Raw genomic sequence first — 19,415 nt, 5'->3', positions numbered from 1 at the left:
ATTTAACTTTTGCACTGTCATGATTTTAATATAGATATCACTTGTAACCTCATACAGTCTTGGAAGATCTATAATACCAAATTCACTTTTCGGATAACAAAACAAAAATTTGGAATGGACAACAGATTGTCCAAGAACACATGGCTATTGGGAGCTACAGCCAGTCCTCAAATCCTACCCTATCAGATTCCAATAACAATTTTCTGTGAATTTTCCCATTTTGCAATTTCAGCTAAGTCCCTTTACTAAAATCCATTCCTCTAAAATTTGATCTCAAATGTTGGAAACTTTGAAGAAAAACCTGAGGTTACATGTATTTCAAGAAAAATCTAATTAACTTTATGATTTATTAATATAATTTAATCCCATAATTGCATCCTTTAAACAAAACTACTCATCTTTTTAAATCATCATGAATCTATTTCCATAAGAAACTGTACATGCTGAAGAATAATTCTTTGAAATCCCTTCAGGGACTGAGGAGTCTTTTTCACTTGCCTTCTCAACTATCTTATGAACTTTAGGAAAGTGAAGGAAAATGCCATTTCCTTCCTTTGTATCCTCCCAAATGTGTTTACCACTGTATTATTCACACAATAGGTAACCAATTTATTTTGCTAACTTATTGAAATATGATATCATTATATAACAAGATTTTCTTTTCTTCACAGCGATTAAAGCAAAAGAATGCCTAAAAATTTTCATGAAGCTTCCAAATAAGACCTCTTTAGTAATGACAGCTAGTAATAGAAATCATTAGTTATTCCATGATGCAGGGAATACTAATGAAGACAAAGGATATTTTGACTAATCCGTTTTCAGAAATGTTCTTGGTAATAAGTGTTAGAATGAGGTCAAAGTCATTTCCCTTATTTGAAATGTAAAAGGTAATTCTAATACTTAGAAAAGAGAACTTTGCAATCTGCCAGGAATTTTAATTTCTAAGCTGAGACTGTTTTAGCACTTATATCTGATAACAGCTGTTATAATGCACATGCCAGTCTACTCTCAGTCCTTTGCTCTTTCACAATCCAAAAGTGAAATGTAGGTAATAGCAATGTGAAAAAAGCAATGCAACATTGAACTTTGATCAAATTTCAATGTTATCAAATTATGTCAAATTGACATGTTGATGGCAATGTTACATATTTCCATATCTGATAATATTCTGATCAAAAAATCATATTCTGCAGAAAAAGAAACAGGAAATGAAGTGGTTTAATTTAATTGAATAACCGATTAAAATAATCAATGATAATCTCACATTTGATATGAAGAAAAAAGGTAGAAATAATTTTCTATCTCTAGAGACACTGAAGTAAGATAGATGATAGGAATGGAATAGAAAATACAGTTTGTAGATTCCTTTATGCTTCTAAGAACTCACTAAAAATAAAGTCATTAAACTCATCTTATTCGCAAAACCAGACAAAGGCAAAGGTCACAGGTAGAGAAAATGCCAATATATATGTTTGAAAGCTGTTTGGTATATTTGGTTATGTTCAACATCAGTTCATTGAAATTTTAGCCTGTTTTGAGAATTCAAAAATAGAGGAAAGAAGAAATTAGCAGATATGATGGAAAGGGAGAAACAGTTTTAAATGGTCTGTGGTATTTAGGATATTGAGATAAAGAGGGTAGGAAGTCAAACAGAAACTCCAGAAAGCAATCACAGGTCTGAGGGATCCAACATGATATGTGATATTTCAGTCTTGCAACAGCATCATCTGCTCTGTTTCAAAGCTGAAATTTTAAAATCAAGAAAAGCCTATTTATAAAATAGATAGGTAACAAAGACCTACTGCATAGCAAGGGGAAATCTACTCAATACTGTGTAATGACCTATATGGGAAGAGGAACATATTCATGTATATGCATAATTGGTTTACTTTGCTGTACACCTGAAACGAACACAACTTTGTAAACAAAATTAATTAATTAATTTAAAAAAGGAAAGCTCCAGAAGCAATGGAGAGAGACAGTGATGAGTAAGGATCCCCTGTTTTTCTGCTCACAAAATGCAGCAAGAGCCTCCCAGAGCACAGATCTTGTTAGCAGAAGTGAGACCTGGTAATGTAAAAGTTGCTTGCTCTGCAGTCTCAGGTTAAGTATGACTTTCAATTAATTCTAGGAAGTGACAGAGGAGATAGGACTTTAAAACTCAGAGATGAATCTAGTTTTGTATCACTGGTAAAAGTTGAGGGAATGAAGGACAAACTCTTCTATGGTCTATGAATAACTATTTAAATATGTCTGACTGTATACTATTTCATTAGCAGCATGTACTCCTGAATTTACTGTACATTAAATGCAATGCCACTCATGAAACAGAACCCCCAGAACACTTCAGCATTTTATTCCTTGTGCCTTGAACATGTTTTTAGGCAGGCACTACCCTTCTATTTGCTATAAAGATTTCTAATTATCTATTGACATTTAGATCCAAGAAGACTGCCCTGATTTCTTACCCTCGCAAAAATAAATCTCAGTTGAGAATTGATTGGTCTCCCAATTGTACCAAAACTATACCTTGTGGAATTTCTCATATTCTGTTTTAGTCATCTGGATTTCCTGTCAGGCTGTGAGATCCTGTGAAAAATATCCATGATTTATTCATATTTTTAAATCCAGTCCTTAGCACATTTACACTTAACACAATCAGTACATATTTATTAAAAACTAAATAATTTACTATGTTGAAATTTTGTGCTGAATATAAGCATAGCACAAAGGTTTTGCAGGTTTGGTTTCAGATCACTACAATAAAATGATTATTGCAGTAAAGAATTATTGCAATAGAATGAGTCACATGAATATTTTTGATTACCTACTACCTATAAAAGTTATGTTTAATTATACTCTAGATTACTAAGTGTGCAGTAAATAGCATTATGCCTTAAAGAACAACATACTGAACTTAATTTAAAAATAATGCATTTAGAAAAATGGTGCCAAAAGACCTTCCAAGCACAGGGTTGCCACAACCTTCAATTTTTAAAAATGCAGTATCTGTGAGGTGCAATAAACTGAAGAGTAGTAAAACAATGCATATCTGTATATAATCTTTAAATTTTACCTTTATACATTAGGAACTTTATAATTAAAATTCATTTTACATTATTGTAATGTCAGTAGAAGTCAAAGAGTGTTAATGAAAGCATTTGGTTTTAATTTTAATTTATAAGTTTTTTCAATTGTATCACAGTTATATTTTAATATGTCCTTCTATCATCTGCATTAACTGTTGTTTGGTTAGATACACATTAGATATTATTGGCAAGACTGCATTATAAATAGTAATATGATCTTTTACCACATCATTAATAATGTCAGACTGTCTCTTTTATTCTTTTAAAACCTATTAATGCTCTTAAGACTTTTTGGAGGGAGGACTTAGTTGATTTTTGTTTTGCAACAATACGTCAAAATGAGTTTTTCTGCAGTTCCCATTGTGGCTCAGCAGGTTAAGAACCTGACTAATATCCACCAGGATGTGTGTTCTATTCCTGGCCTCACTCAGTGGGTTAAGGATCCCACTTTGCCACATGCTGAGCATAGGTCGAAGATGCAGTTGGGATCCCGTGTTGCTATGGCTGCGGTGCAGGCCAGCAGACAGCTCTGATTGCACCTCTAGCCTCGGAACTTCCATATGCCACATGTGTGGCCCTAAAAAGCTCCCCCCTCCAAAAAAAGTGTTTTTCTGAGTATGTGTCATTTATGCTAAGGCTTATTGATCTCACAAATATGAGTTTTAATGTCTTTATCAGTTTTACAGTATTCTTAATCATTATTCCATCAACCTGGGTCTTTCTTCCTTCTCTCAATAATCTCCTTCTAATAATTGATTAGGTGCATATTGATGTTTTAGAAGTCTCTCTTTGATATCTCTTAATCTCTTACATAATGTTTTATTTCCTTATCTCTCTGCTCCATTCTGTGACTTTTTTTTTTTTTGGTCAGTTTTCTAATTGACTGGCCCATTTATTAACTTTTTATATTCATTTTTTTCCTTTAGCAAGTATTTTTATAAATTGTTAATTCTGTTCACTTTTATAGCATCTCGACTCTGAAGTTTTTAATTTATTCTTTTGTTTGCCTAAATATATTAACAATATTCATTTTATAGTTTCTGTTATACATACAAATTCAACATTCTTTGCTGTCACTTCTTAAAAAAGATCTTATTCATGTTGATCTCTGTCTCTATGTTTTGAAAGTGAGTCCATATCTCTTGTAACTATATTATGGAAATTATTTTTTATCATATTTTAAAATAATTCACCCAAGAAATTTTCTGTTTTTTGCCAGGTCCTGGGGAATACTACAACTCCTGGAACACTTGAGCTTAAATTTTTAAATTGAACCTTTTTGAATCACATAGGTGGTAATTCACCTCCTTTATACCCCTACCCCACACTTCTTCTTCCAGGCTCTAGCAAGCCAGAACCTAAATAATACCTCTACGTTCGTTTAATTCTAGATTTTTTCCCCCAAGGAATGTGTTGCCTTTCATAAATCCCAGCTGCTTGCAGAGCACATTAATAAAATCACAAATTCCAAGCTACCAGGGATTGACAGATGCCCTCTGGCCACATCTAGAGGCATCCTATCTCTTTGGATTCATGTTTTTTCATTGTTTCTAGTTTACAAGGATTTGTCTTAGTCTCCTGTTGGCTTAACCATGCATTTTAACCTGGGAATTATATCTCATTGTTCATCCTTTTCCTTTTTGATATTTTCCCTGTAGAAATCTGTAATTTTGCAGGGAAAATGAAAAATTTTAAACTAGTTTACCTCAAAAATGTATGAATCCAAAAATTCAAATATGTGTTATTACTCTTTACATGTAATATGATCAGAGACAGAATATGCTGTTTGGCACCAATTTGAGGTATTCTCTGTAGAACTGAAATTGTTCTATATTCCTCAGGCAATATTCCACATCATTCCACATTGAAACTGATTAGTCATATCCATTCATTCACCTATTTACTTGTAACTTTTCAACATCACCACAAACTCCTAATTTTATAAACGAATTAATTCATAGCATTAATCAATCTGATCATATACTTTCAATGAGCAAATGAGGATATTTATCATTATTAATTTTAATGAATGAAACTTCTCACTGTTGTAATAAACATGCCTCCTGTTAAGAAAGAATTTTCTGAAAAGACATCTCTAGAAATTATAAAATGACTATATCTCTGAATAGATTATTTTTCTAAAACTTGTCTATACCAATAATATACAATAATTTTTTAAATGAATCTTGGTTTCTTTATGTTTTCTTGATGGTAAGGGTCTTAATATTTAAAGTTCAGTGATGTTCAGTTTTTCTAAGTGATACAAAGGTCTAATGTTAAATGCTGACCTAATCAAAATGTATTTTTTTTTCCCTTTTAAGTGATCTTATGTCATTTGGATATAACATGTATTTTAACAGCATTTGAGATAACAGGTTCTGAATGATAACTAGTCCAGAGTTTATCAACACTTTTAATGGCTTAATTACAGATGTGAAATGCAGAATGAATATAAAATTTATATTAATTGAACCATGATGTATAGTTAAGCTGAGATTAAAATATTAACTTATTTTATATTTACCGAATACAGATTAGTTCAACTTTCTCTTTTTCAGATATCTCTTTTGCCCATCATTATGAAGCATTACTATCAATATCACTTAGAAGGAAAATTGAGTAATACTGACCTATCACAGTTTTAAATAATATGAATCATATTTTCCATAAAACAGGAGGTTTAATGTGCTTATTGGGAACTTATTATAAAAAAGTGAGACACTCTTCTTTCCCCCAGAGTATCTTTCATATTTTCTGATGGATTATTATTCTTCAAGCTCAGTAAGAAGAAAAATGTATGCTCCTAGTAAATTTTGGGATCAGAATGTCAAACAATATATGTGCCAATAATGTTTCATTTTATGTGTCTTTAATGAGGCAAGTTTTTGGCCAAGTTTTATGACTGGCCCATCCAGATACTTTATACTATAGGGGTAAGGAAGATTCATATCAGTTTTAAACTAAAAAGTTTGGAATCGAGTTGATACCTGAGAGAGAACTAGATTGAAACTCATAATCCTTTTTCCTACAGTTCTTAAAGCACTTATAATGCCTGAGGTGACCATGGTTGAGATCAGATCAAGAAGAGACACTTAAAGTCAACATGAGAAAAGAAATCAGATATGTGAGCTCACCACTGGGTACTAAATAGTTGTGGCCCTATTCTCTTTAGGGTTCAACATGTGACTAAGTCAAAAAACTTGTTGTCTCCCTATTACATACGCTTGCTTTCCATATAAAAGCGCTGTTCATGAGTGACGTTTAAGACATTATGAAGCGTAATTGAGATATATACCCCACTGTGTTGTGTGTGTATATTTATATACAAAACAATATATATACTTACTATACACACACACACACACACACAACTTATTCTTAAACACTGCATTGAATACTTTTTCTATTATTTATACTGTTGTCGAAGTAATAAACTTTGAATGCATATCTTGGCACATATGCATTTATTTATCTGTATAATTGATTTCCAGAAAAGGAACTATGGGAATGCTGAATGTGGAAGATAACTTAATCCAATTTATTTTTCCTTTCTAACATTTGTGCTTCTTATTTAATATTCTTCCTCTACTTATTTAGAAATAGACACATTCAATTCATTTTCTGATTTGGGATACCATCTCTGAAAAAATCCCCTGATCAATTTTCACTATCTAGAATATACAAGTTCTGCATTTGTGATATTTCAGATTTTTTTAAAACATATTTAAGATGAAAACAGTTTGGATTTTTGTTTCCAAGAAACACATATTGGCTATGACTTGTTTAGCACTCAAAGAAGTGACTCATGTGCTATGGCACTATTTCTACATGGAACCACAGAAATACGCAGGTGGCTTGTCAGAGGTAAAAAACATGATAGAGTTTCTCATGTAGATTTCACAAAAATTTCTCACAAAAGGCATGGTCAAGTTCTTGGTTGATTTTCATAAAAAGATAAAAAGCAAACATTTTCATTTTAATATATCACTGAAATTGTTCTAGCTTTGAATGCAGTTCATTATTTCAAGTATGTGTATAATTTAACACTCTTTTTGCCTAGCTCTCCTGACTGGAGGGCTGATAAATCTTATACGTACTTCCCAACATGGGATCCTGATTACGGATGTATGATCCAAAAATGTGTCCCCTCAACTACTCATATTTCTCTTGCAGGTTTGTTTGCCTTGTTTTACGTGACCTCCCTAAACTTCACAATCGAATTCACTTTCAGAATCAATTGTCCTTTTATCTGGTCAGTTCTCTAATTGACATCATTGTTTATTCCATCCCCATATTGTTACTGATCTTGCTTCTGATCAATCTTCAGAGAATTTTCTTTTGTAAAAAAATGTTTTATAGGATAAACAGCATTTTGATTGGATAATTAACAAAACAATAATATTTTCTATGTTCTGGTAATTTCTAAATTTATAGAAACACCATGAACCCATGGGAAAAGTACTAGGCTAAGAACGACAAATCCTGAATTCCAGTTTGTCCTCCACATCATAAGAAATACATAATATCAAGCAAAACAAATAAGCTTTCTAGGCTTAGGCCTGTAAAATGGTAACCCCATATTGATATCTCTGCATCTTAAATTAAATAAGAATAATCTCCTTTGTATTAGGTAAACATTATACAAGCACTTTCCTAAATACCTGGCGTAGGTTTATGAAGTATGGAAAACTTAATGTTTTATCCAGTTTTTAGAGAAATAAGAAATTAGACTCAAAGGGGTTGAATAATTCATATGAGATATTGAGTTATAACAAGATCCCAAGATTTCTTATTTCTACTCTCTTTTGGATTTCGTCATGCAAAAAGTAGGAAATACATTTGACTTCTTAGCCAAAGTTATTACAATTAGATTATATTTGTTAGTGACCATGATGATAGCTAACTCCATAGTATTTAGAGATTAGTTTTAGTGTTATGAAAGTATTTTAACTTCTCATCTCCTTCTATATGGATGTATATGTAATGTACATACACGTACACACACATACTGTGGACTAAATTTTTGAAGGCTTTAAAATATCATTAATAAAAATATTTTTATTCATTCTGAGTTTTTATCTACAGAAATATTCTGAAGCATCAACATCATTTTATTAGTACCTCTTCTCACAGGGATGGCAAGCAGCCTTTTAAAAACCATCTTTTAAAAACGACTGTGCAGTGATGGAAAGATGCCTTTTGCCCTATCACATTAAAATCCTTATTTTCCCCTTCACATGGCAAACATTGACCCAGATGTCAAGCTGTGAACCTCAGTTCCTCACAGCAGCAGCTGGTTTCTTGGCAAGCTCATTAAGTGGCTACCCTGGCCCCTTTAATATTGTCTGTAGGTCTCACATGTCATTTTGCTGCTGATAGCTGCTCTGGGCTCCTGTGTCCTTCTGCTTAACTTGTCCCCTTGACTGATATGTTTCCACAGATTTTCTTAATTTTACTAATTTATTAATTAGGCAAATGTCATTTGGTTCTTGTACACATGAAAAACCATCCATGGGCAAAATTAATTCTATGCTTAGATAGGAGTGTTTATTTACATCTCAGTGTGGAAAAGGTATTTTCCCCACCATGAGCTCCCAAATTTAAAAAAGGAATGTAATTTATATGATTTATATGTAATGATCAGATAAATTATTTCTTTGAAGAGGGAAATAATTCTTTACCACAGGAAAAGAGAAACTACCAAATTTATCTGATGGCATTTTCCTTCTTGTTAAACCAATTACTAAAGTGTGTGTGATTTCATAACACTTAGGATAAAAATGAAAAACAGATAAACCTATCAATACATTAATCATATGGCTCTAAACTATCATCTAAACAAACTGACAAATGTACCCTTCCAATGCCTAGCTACTAGGTTTTAAAAGAAAACTTTCCTGATTTTAGATTATATATGGAATTCTGTGCAGTAGTGAATGGCTTTAGCAGTTGCTCAGGGGCTTAGAAAAGTTCAGAAGATCAAAAGGAAGCGGTTTGGAGTAAACGGAAGAGATTTTCTATAAGAAAAGACCAGAAATTTGTTCTCAAGGAAAGAGTATGGGTTTGCCTTTTTTTGTCTACAGAGCTTCAGCTAGCATCACTCTCTTAAGCAAGCCTAAGAAGTATTGGCACAGTGGCAAGGAATCATGGCTCAGTGGTATATAATATCACATTCCTCACATCTAACCATCCCACAACAGGAGTATGAAGGATGTATGAAGTGAAAAATGAACATAGGATAATATATCATTTCACCAAAAACTTGCTGTCCTAATAGAGCACTGGAAGAGCCAACTGAGGATAAAATTGAAGCACCAGCTCAGATGGGAAATCGTTCCCAGGGAGCAATATACACATTGAGCCAAAGAACTTTCTATGATACTATACACCTATAGGAAAAATACATGGGTTTGAAAACCAAGGGTTAGAAGCAAGGGTGACAAATCTGGGCTCTGCCGAGTTCCATGTCCTGACTGCCAAAGGAAGAATACTTTCACCAGGGCGTGCAGCAAAGGTCCCATTCTATATAATCAATAGTGATTGCTTATAAATCTAGTAAATTTTAAATTGTATATGGTGTATTGTAGACTGCACATTATAGAACACTTTGGCATGTGGTATCATTCCTTTACTGACATTGACTCTTGACAGAACAAACAGTTAAATTATTGGCTGATCATTTAGATCCTGTGGAGGTTTGATTTTATGCTTCAATAGAGTGTATTTGTGTAATGCTGGAGTGTTTACCAACTCTGTATAACTTATTTGGCTCAGAAGTCAAGCTCTATTTCATGTTCAATAGCTGAAACCTCTGCTCTGTCCTTGAACCTTTGCGTCTGTCCCTTTATTCCAGGTGTACTGGTGTCTCCCTGACATACATGCAACTCAGTGTTCAGCCAAGGATTTGAAAGGAGTTTACAGAAAGATTTGAAGGGTCTGCCTGATGGAATCATTTTCAGGATTTCCTTCCTTAAGTTCCAGCTGATGTCACGCCCGAAACTCTGACACTTCAAACGCAAGGACCATGGCTCTCTATTTGAGTACGCCTGACCCATGTTGTTGAGACTCAGGGGTGCTCTCAGGAAAAAGCCATATAGAAGTAAATCTTACCTGTGTGCTTTCATTCTTTCAAAGGTAAAATGCCCTTCAGTTTCTGCCTATTTTTAGACTCTCTGCCATACCATTGTATAGTTTTTCTGTTAAATATTTTATCTAGAATTTACAGAATTATACAGCATTTACACCTGTATATATTATGTTATTAGATGGAAATCTTATCAATTATTGTACCGAAATATCACTTAATTATTTTATTATTCTAATTGTCTTCTCTGTAAGTTTGAGTTCAACTTGGATATAAGAAACAATCTTTGTATTTTTTTTTAAAGTAAAATTAATTTAGAAAATCCAGGAATTCCCATTATGGCTCAGCATAGCAAGCCTGACAACTATCCATGAAGACATAGGTTCTATTCCCGACCTGGCTCAGTGGGTTAAGGATCTGACATTGCCATGAGCTGTGGTGTAGGTCATAGACGGTGGGTCGGATCTGGTGTTTCTGTGCAGGCTGGTAGCTATAGCTCTGATTTGACCCCTAGCCTGGGTACTTCTATATGCCTTGGGTGTGGCCCTTAAAACAAACAGACAAACAAAAAAAAAAAAACAAAAAGAAGAAAAAAAGTAAATTGGTTACTCAAATGATGGAAAAAGAGTGGAAAATAAGGCAAACCAGAATTTACCACACCCAGGCTAGGGATTCACACAAAGAAGGCAGTTTTACCGGAGCCCAGGCGCTAGTGTTATCCAGCAGAATCAGGAGTTACATTGGGCCACTCTGATAGGATTTGACAATGTGGAGGAGACTCAGCTGCTTCCAAATATATTGCCTGGGTGAGAGAGAAAGGAAGAGAAATACCAAGGCTTCCCTCATTCTCCTATCCTTAAGCTCCTATTAGTACCTTCCTCTGGCTGAATCTAGCAGAAAGTTGGCTGATAAGGAAATTTGGGAAATGGAATGGAGGCTGCAGAAGTCATCTGCCCTGCTATACTGAGCAGAACAAAGTATGGGCAAGAAAGAGATTTGAGATCAAACAACATCAGAAGAGAAGTCATTCGCCAGGACTTTTTGCTAAAAAAAAAGAAAAAAAAAAGTTTCTTAGATTGTCCAAGAAATTATAATTTGCATGTTTAATTTATATGAATTTAAAGTTATGAAATAGCTTTGTCTGCCTCCTAGATGGTGTAAGTGATTGAGAACATTTGACATTATATATACACTTATGAATCATCAGGCTTATACATTACTGTGATTTTAATGTTGCCTCCTTTATTTCAACCCAACTAGATATGCTTTTTCTGATTAATATTTTATGAATCAATATTTATCTGTATATATTTCATATCTGTAACTTTCTTTGCTCTTCTTTCCTTCTTGCATCTCACAATTCAATGACTGTTTCTTTATTTCACAAGCATGTGCTTTTATATTTACTTTAGTGAGATTTTGCTTGTGGAAAATGATTTCATTCTGAAAATACATTTATTTAACTCTAATTTTTGAAATGTTTTTGGCAAAGAGATAGAGTTTTTCACTTTTGGTTATTTTCTTTCAGCAAACTAAAAAATAGCATTCCACTGTTTTCTGGCTTCCATTGTTAATATTGAAAACATGTTATGAGTCTACCTTTCACTCCTTTGAAGCAAATAAATATGAAAATATGCCAATAAATATGAGTTACAAAATATATATGAATTTTGGATTCTTCTCATGGACCAGTCTAAGGAGGATATGTGAACAGATTATTTCAGATAATATAAAAAGAAAGAATTTGTCTGAGGCAAGACATTTTAAAAGATGCATATCATTTATTTGGAAGGTAGTCTAATATATATAATTCTTCCCATTGAGGTTCTCAACTGCTATACTGGTCAAGTAAAATATAATCCAATATGAGAGCTATTATCATACACTAAAACTAATTTATTTCTTCACTTGAGTATTTTTATATATTTTATGTTTATTCATATAAATGCAGAATGGGCATGTAATGCTGTAATTTGTTGAGAAAAGAGTAATGCTATAGAATTAGCATTTCACTTTTCCATACTTCTGCTAAAGATTTTTTCTCTTTCCATCTCCATTCATTTTACAAAGTAATTTTACCAAAATAAAAAAGTGAGGTATAATATCAGATAGCAATAATTTTTTTAGTACTTGCTTCTAGTTACCTACTCATTTTTTTTTCTATCAGGATTATTTTCAGCAGAGTACAGCAGGAAGAAAAATGTACCCTAATATAAATATCCTAAAATACACTGTATTAAAAAAAAAGAAATAATGACATCAGCTATGAGGGGACATTAATCCAAAAATCATTTGTCAAGCAATTGGCAAGAAATGCTTTTAGTTTTTAGTCCCACAGGTAAGTAGGACTGACACTTTCTTGCCCAGTTCAGAATGATCTATCTAATGGTATTATAGACATAAACAGATTTTTCACATAAACCAAATAATAGAAATGATGATAAAGATATACACAGCAGTTACATATTATGAAGAATATAAACTAAAGATATATTTTATTCTCAATACCTGATAAATATTTCTTAGTGTATTATCCTGCTAACCACAGGTAAACAACCGGGCATGGCTTGGCATAATGCAATAGAATCTTAAGTGTAATTTGTGATGGAATGTTCCAAACCAAAAGTTCTATAAATCACAGCCAGTTACACTGGGTTTTTAGTTGCTGGGGCATGAAAATACTATGAACGAAAGATGTCAGATAGGTTTTATTTTGCCTTCCTACTTGGAAAGACTGTTGCTGACTAGAGTTATATATTGGGGAGGAATGTGAGGTAAAATAACAATGAGCCAGTTTTTCAAAAGACCACCAGTTAGTTTTTCATTTTCCATGAAAACTGATAGAGAATAATTCAAATTTCCCTGTAGTTCTTCTATACAACCGAATTTTTAAATATAGTATTTGTCATGTACCTTGTTTTCTTATGTATATTTGCAAGAATTACTAATTAATGCAATGACTATTTTTTTTGGAAACAATTTTGTTAATGCCTGATATCCAAACCACCATAGATGATTAATTTAAACCAATTATAATTTTATTCACTTTACCAGAGATCTGTTTAGCACAAGTTTTGTAACCAAATACTGGGCAATGAGACATAATTCAGGGTCTGCTAGGATACTTTTCAAAATGGGTGAAGGAAGGAGAGATGATAGATAGACAGACAGGCTGATATTGTAAGGGACAGTCTCTTTTATCCTTGAATATTTTCAGGTCATATGCCCTGAAGTAACCATACCCCACTTGAACCAAGATTTGTTTTAAAAACAAAATCAAAACTTCAGAGATATCAAAGCAGAAAGATTTACAGAATGTGGGTAACTGTGTCTTTGAGCCACTTAATTTACCAATTTAGCCATTACAATTTGGACTTTTTTAATGTGAGATTATAAATTTTATTATTGCTTAAATAATTTAGAGTTGGATTTTATACTAGCAGCAAATATATGCTAATTCTCTCATCTTACTAAATAAATGAGGAAGAAATGAACTGTAAGGAATAAGAAACTCAGTAATACATCCCCAGCGACTCAGGATAAATCCAAGATTGAAACCTAAATATGCCTATAGCAAAAGCCTACCCTCAGTCCAATACACCATGGGAACTAGGTCCCAAACTGCCACAGTGAAAGTTAACTGAGGTACATTGAACATTCAACAACCCTTATTCATAACATTCTGGAAAGTTCAATTCCAAGAAAATAGGCATACATTCAAATATGTCCTTCTCAGATTATTTAACAGCAGGTGATAAAATTGTTATCTTAATATGTACGGAATATCCTTAGTGCAATTAGAAGTGTGACTCATCAAGTCTGGATTGCAATCCTGTCACAGAAGAGTAAAAGTTTTCTTATGCAAACTTTTTGATTTGCTTCAAGCATACACAATGCTTCAAATATCAAACCATGGTTTTATCATTAGCTTTGATTTTAAAACAAGTAAATTGATTGGTTTTCGGTATATTTTTTCTTGGAAAGTGCGATTTAGTTGTTCAAAAAAGATAAAAAGGAAAAAAAGAAAATTCAGTTTGCTTTTAGAAATTCACAAATGTTTCAGGGAAGCATATGTCACAAATTTTTAAACTTCCTCCAAGGCAAAACAATCACCTCTTTATAGCGTCCTTTCCATTATTTCCTTTGTCCTCATTCTTAAATAAAGCTTTGGTGTATTTAAAGTCAGAGGCTTTGCAGATAATGAATAGAATAGTGAGGTTTTTGGATTGTTGGGTTTTTTATTTGTTTCTTTTTAATCATTTGGAAGTTTAACCAAATGTTAGGCACAGTATCAAAGTCATTTAACTAAGTATTTTCTCCAAATTCATTATTTTTATCACCTATTCTTTTGTAATTTAAATGATTGCCTTCACTACATTGCAAAGGTGTTCCTTTACATTTAAATGTTACAAATTAAATTTGGGGATCAGGATTCAATTATTTTAATAGTTTATTTACTGGATCAGACTACTTATTGTCTCTTTGTTTTATTCTTTGCTTCCCATACAAAATATGTTACAAGAAATAAAAATATTTATTATATTACCTTAATAAAGACTGGAAAATTGGGGGGGAAAATGTTAGCAGAAAATCTAAAGAAATTGGCTTATAAATGAGAAAAATGGTTTTGAGTTTGTAGGCTAGCATATTCAAGTAGTGCATTTCTCCCACTGGTTTTTCCCAGAGTCAAAGTAAACAAACTTTGCCTTTCACAGACTTTGGTCTCATCTGCTCTGTTAGCTGGTATGACCACTTGGGAGTGACTGTCCTAGAAGAGGTTGGGGCTTATTTTTTTGCTTGAGATAGCGAGGGGTCAAAAATATTTGGGCAGCCTTTTCCTGCTAGAACTCGCTGGTCTTGCATAATGCCAAAGATGTCAAGGTTGCCCCAAGAAATTGAAAGATTAATGATGAGCACATTTTAAAGTGTATGAAAAACTAACTCAAGAAACATTTCTGATCCATAAGATCTTTCATTGTCCATGTCTGTAGTTAATTAAATAAAGGCCAGCCATGATATAGCCTTCTTTTTTTTTTTTTTTTTTTTTTTTTTTTTAGGGCCACACCCAAGGCACATGGAAGTTCCCAAGCTATGGGTTGATTTGGAGCTGCAGCTGCTGACCTACACCACAGCCAAAGCAACGCTGAATGAGTAACAATTGTGCAAGGCCAGGAATCGAACCTGAGTCCTCATAGATACTAGTTGGATTTGTTACTGCTGAGCCATAATGGGAACTCCCGGATACAGTTTCCTAATTACTAGAGCCAATAAGTTTTACCTGAAAATGAAATGGGGTCTTTGCCAGTATCATTAAGCTAAGGAGGGCAAAATTTTTGTATCAAGGAAGGTTGTATATATTTATAGAAACACATATATGGAAATAGTTTTATACTGACAGTGCCCTAGCTATTTACAAACTTGCTTCAAGTCTTACTGACAAGAGAGGTAAACATTACATCAATTTAGGAGGCATGATCCTATAAATTTTCATAATGACAAACACCTCCTCATGCTGAAAAGAAAGTTGTATTTGTTTAAAGAATAAAAATTAGGCTGAGGAATTCCCATTATTGCTCAGCGGTAATGAACCCAACTAGTATCCATGAGGACACGGGTTCAATCCCTGGTCTTGCTCAGTGGGTTAAGGATCTGGCATTGCCTTGAACTGTGGTGTAGCCACAGATATGGCTTAGATCTGGCATTGCTATGGCTGTGGCATAGGCTGGCAGATATAGTTCCCATTCGACTCCTAGCCTGGGAAATTCCATATGCCATGGGTACGGCCCTAAAAAAAGACAAAAAAAAAATTAGGCTGAGATTTGTGGCCTGTGTATAACCTTTGTAGTTTCAATTATGAGATATTTCAAAAGATTTTCAATCATTTTGCTTATTTGAGAATTATTTTGTATTACATTAAAATGTCCCATGAGGAGTTCCCATCATGGCGCAGTGGAAATGAATCCGACTAGGAAAAATGAGGTTGTGGGTTCGATCCCTGGCCTCACTCAGTGGGTTAAGGATCTGGCATTGCCATGAGCTATGGTGTAGGTCTCAGATGCAGCTTGGATCTGGCATTGCCATGGCTCTGGCGTAGGCAAACAGCTCCAATTAGACCCCTAGTCTGGGGACCTCCATATGCCATGGGTGCAGCCCTCAAAAGACAAAATAAATAAAATAAAATAAATAAAAAATAAATAAAATGTCCCATGAACTTTATATATATTTTTTTATTTTTATGGTCATGAATGATTTTTGACAAAATAACTACTTGACAGAGTTTGCCCCTCAAAGGACAATCTCCTTTAAATGCTTTGGACGCAAATTTTATCTTGTATTGTGACTTATATTCACTGAATGATTACTAAGAAAAAAATCTATAAAAATCAAAATGAAATAAAGTACCTTTCAGACATGAGATAGTACAACTGCATTCGTACACATAAAGGACTTCAAAAAATAAATTACAGGGCTTCAACATAAAGCCCAAACAAAGGAAAATTATAGGATGCAGTCAGACAGTATATGGAAACTACGCACCTGAAAATTTCAAGTAAGTACAAATTACTGTACACAAAGTTTCTTTTTCTGGTCATTTCATCACATTCAGACTTTTGAAAAGCAGTGAAAACTGCTGTGGCTTTTGTTTTTGTTATTTAGTCTTTGGCATGCATGCACATTTTGAAGAATAATGAGAGTCCACCAATACCCATCATTTTACACAAAATCAAATCACACTTTCGGCTGGTATAATTAGCATGGTCAGGTACTGATTTATTCACTAAAGCCTCAAAGTTTAATTATGAAAGGTTTTCAAAGTAGAACTGCTATGTGTTCTAGGAGAAGATCACTAACTTAGGAACAAAAACTTGTACATGTGTCAAATAAAAATTACTCCTGGATGTCTAACTAAAATGAGAGGTATAGAAAGCTGCCAGGATGATGTGTTAGAAGATTAAAGAGTCTGGCTGCAAATTTCAGAAGATTTAATTCTGTTCAACATTTAGGAAAAAAATGTAAATTCCTTTATGTATTCTTTATTGGCTAATTCAGATGTCTCACAAAAAGAATTCACTTGGAATAAAAGAGAAATTTAAATTCTATCATATTAATACTTGATATCCTTACAGTATGAATTCATCTTAGGCATATAATGATTTATTAAATGGAGAGGTTCCAAATACACAATGACATTTTATTTTGAGTATAATTTATGAGAGTTAATGACATTTTTGCAAGCACTATGAGTTCTACAGTCTATAAATTTAGGTAACAACTGTTATGTGTTTCTGACATTTTATCAGTCATTTTATGAACCATGTGGATATTTCTAAAAGCTAAGGTTATATATCCATAATTTATAAGTTAAAAACAAGTGTTAATTTACTTTAAACCTAGCAAGCAGATGGACAAAACGTTTTTAAGTTATGGTTGCTGCAAGAGTCCTAAGCATCTGAAAACAACAACAGCAACAAAAACAACTTTCTTTGAAATTCAAGTACCATTTGGGAAATTTTCCATAAAAATTTACACTGGAAGAGTAAAAACTATAAATATTTCACTTTATAGTAAAAACTGGAATGTGCTTAGAATGCAGCAGATTTTTTTTTAAAATAAGCTTAAACTTGCAACATGCTTTAGAAAAAAGTGAAATAACACTAGTTTGTTCACATTAAGATTTTTGTGTGTGTTTTGTTTGTTTGTTTGTTTTTAGGTCCTTAGACAAATCCTCTGACAACTTTATACACTGTTCTTCTTTTGCTTGGATCACTATTCTTTCTACTCTCTATCTGGCCATGTCTCACTTTTCCTTCAAATGTCAGCTTGTATATTTTTTACTGCAACCTTGTCACTAGAAATGTAATTAACTGCCCAGTTTGTGTTCTCCCTGTATACTTCACAGAATCAAAATGTAGCAATTGTTACATTACTATAAATGCTATTTATATTGCTTTCCCACAAGACCACTAATTCCCTAAGTTCAGGAAAAATATCTGCCTTGATCACCTAGGCCTAAATAAGTAATTGGCAAATAAGAAGAGCTCAATAACTATTATCTTATTAAGGAAAGTAATGAATGAGGAAGTGTGTGAACAGAAAGAACACTAGGATTGAATACATGTGTTCTTAGCTTTTCAGATAAGAGGTGTAAGAGTCTGTCATTTTTACACACTGCCAATATAATAGAGAAGAACAAATCTTGACTCTACACTGGATGTTTCTTTTACTTTAACCTTTGAATTCTATTGCTTTTGCTATAAGAATGTTGCCTATAACCTGAAATATACAGAATACCCCATTCTCAAGGTGCTGACCTTTAAAGGTATAACACTTCTCCATTCATATAGAGATCAAAAGTTGAAGAGCAGAAGATAGCTCTTGTCTTGCCGGAAGTTTATAGGAACATCATGGGCAGAGCAACATGGACAACTGCAAGAAGTAAGGATTCTGACACCAAGAAGTTTTCAACAACCAGGCACACCTCCTCCTCTTAGTATAGTAGAAGACTGAATTCTAACTCAGGTAAGATGGTTCTTTGGGACACTAACCCATCAACTTTTTTGGTTTGATGGCTTTCTGAATAAAATCATTATTTCTTGCCCCAACAACTCCTCTCCTGATTTATTTGCCTGTCATGTAGTGAGCAGTTGAGATTGGATTCAGTAACACAAGGAGGTGTGATAGCCCTAATTAGAGAAATTTGGAATTAATTTTCCCATTTACTCACAACTAAAGGAAATAAACTTTACACTGAGTAATAAAGAATTCAAATGCTCAATTTTAGAGGTTGTCTCAGCTTTTTGACAAAGACCCATATTTATAAATCTAAGTTTAATATAGTCCATAATTCTTCCAAACCATTTGTTTCAACTTTTGGAGTAGAACTTGTTCAAAACTCACCAGAATGCAAAACTCAGGTGGGAGGCTCCAAAAATATAGCCAGACAGCAATGTGGGTTGCACCCCATTTACAGCTCAGTGGGTAGACAGAAATGTAAGTTAATCTCCATTTGAGGCTAACTGCTGCCACCCCTCAGGGGAATTACAACCTAGAATTATAATGGTCATTATGAGGAATGTTAGACAAGATCATTTAAAAAGTTAGAGCAAAGGCTTCCATGCAGTGGTTTGTGTCATTGCTGTGGCATGGGTTGGATCCCTGGCATAGGAACTTCCACACACAATGGCATAGCCCCCCCCCCCCAAAAAAAAGCAGCTCCCAAGCTCCCAAATCAAAGCAAATGG

The sequence above is a fragment of the Sus scrofa genome, chromosome 4 (genome assembly GCF_054392235.1).
Source record: "Sus scrofa isolate SSC_HxYL_T2T_F1_AM1 chromosome 4, Sscrofa_HxYL_maternal_Yorkshire_Landrace_v2.0, whole genome shotgun sequence".
In the NCBI taxonomy this organism is placed as follows: domain Eukaryota; kingdom Metazoa; phylum Chordata; class Mammalia; order Artiodactyla; family Suidae; genus Sus; species Sus scrofa.
The sequence above is the reverse complement of the archived record's forward strand: the minus strand, read 5'-3'. Positions refer to the sequence as shown.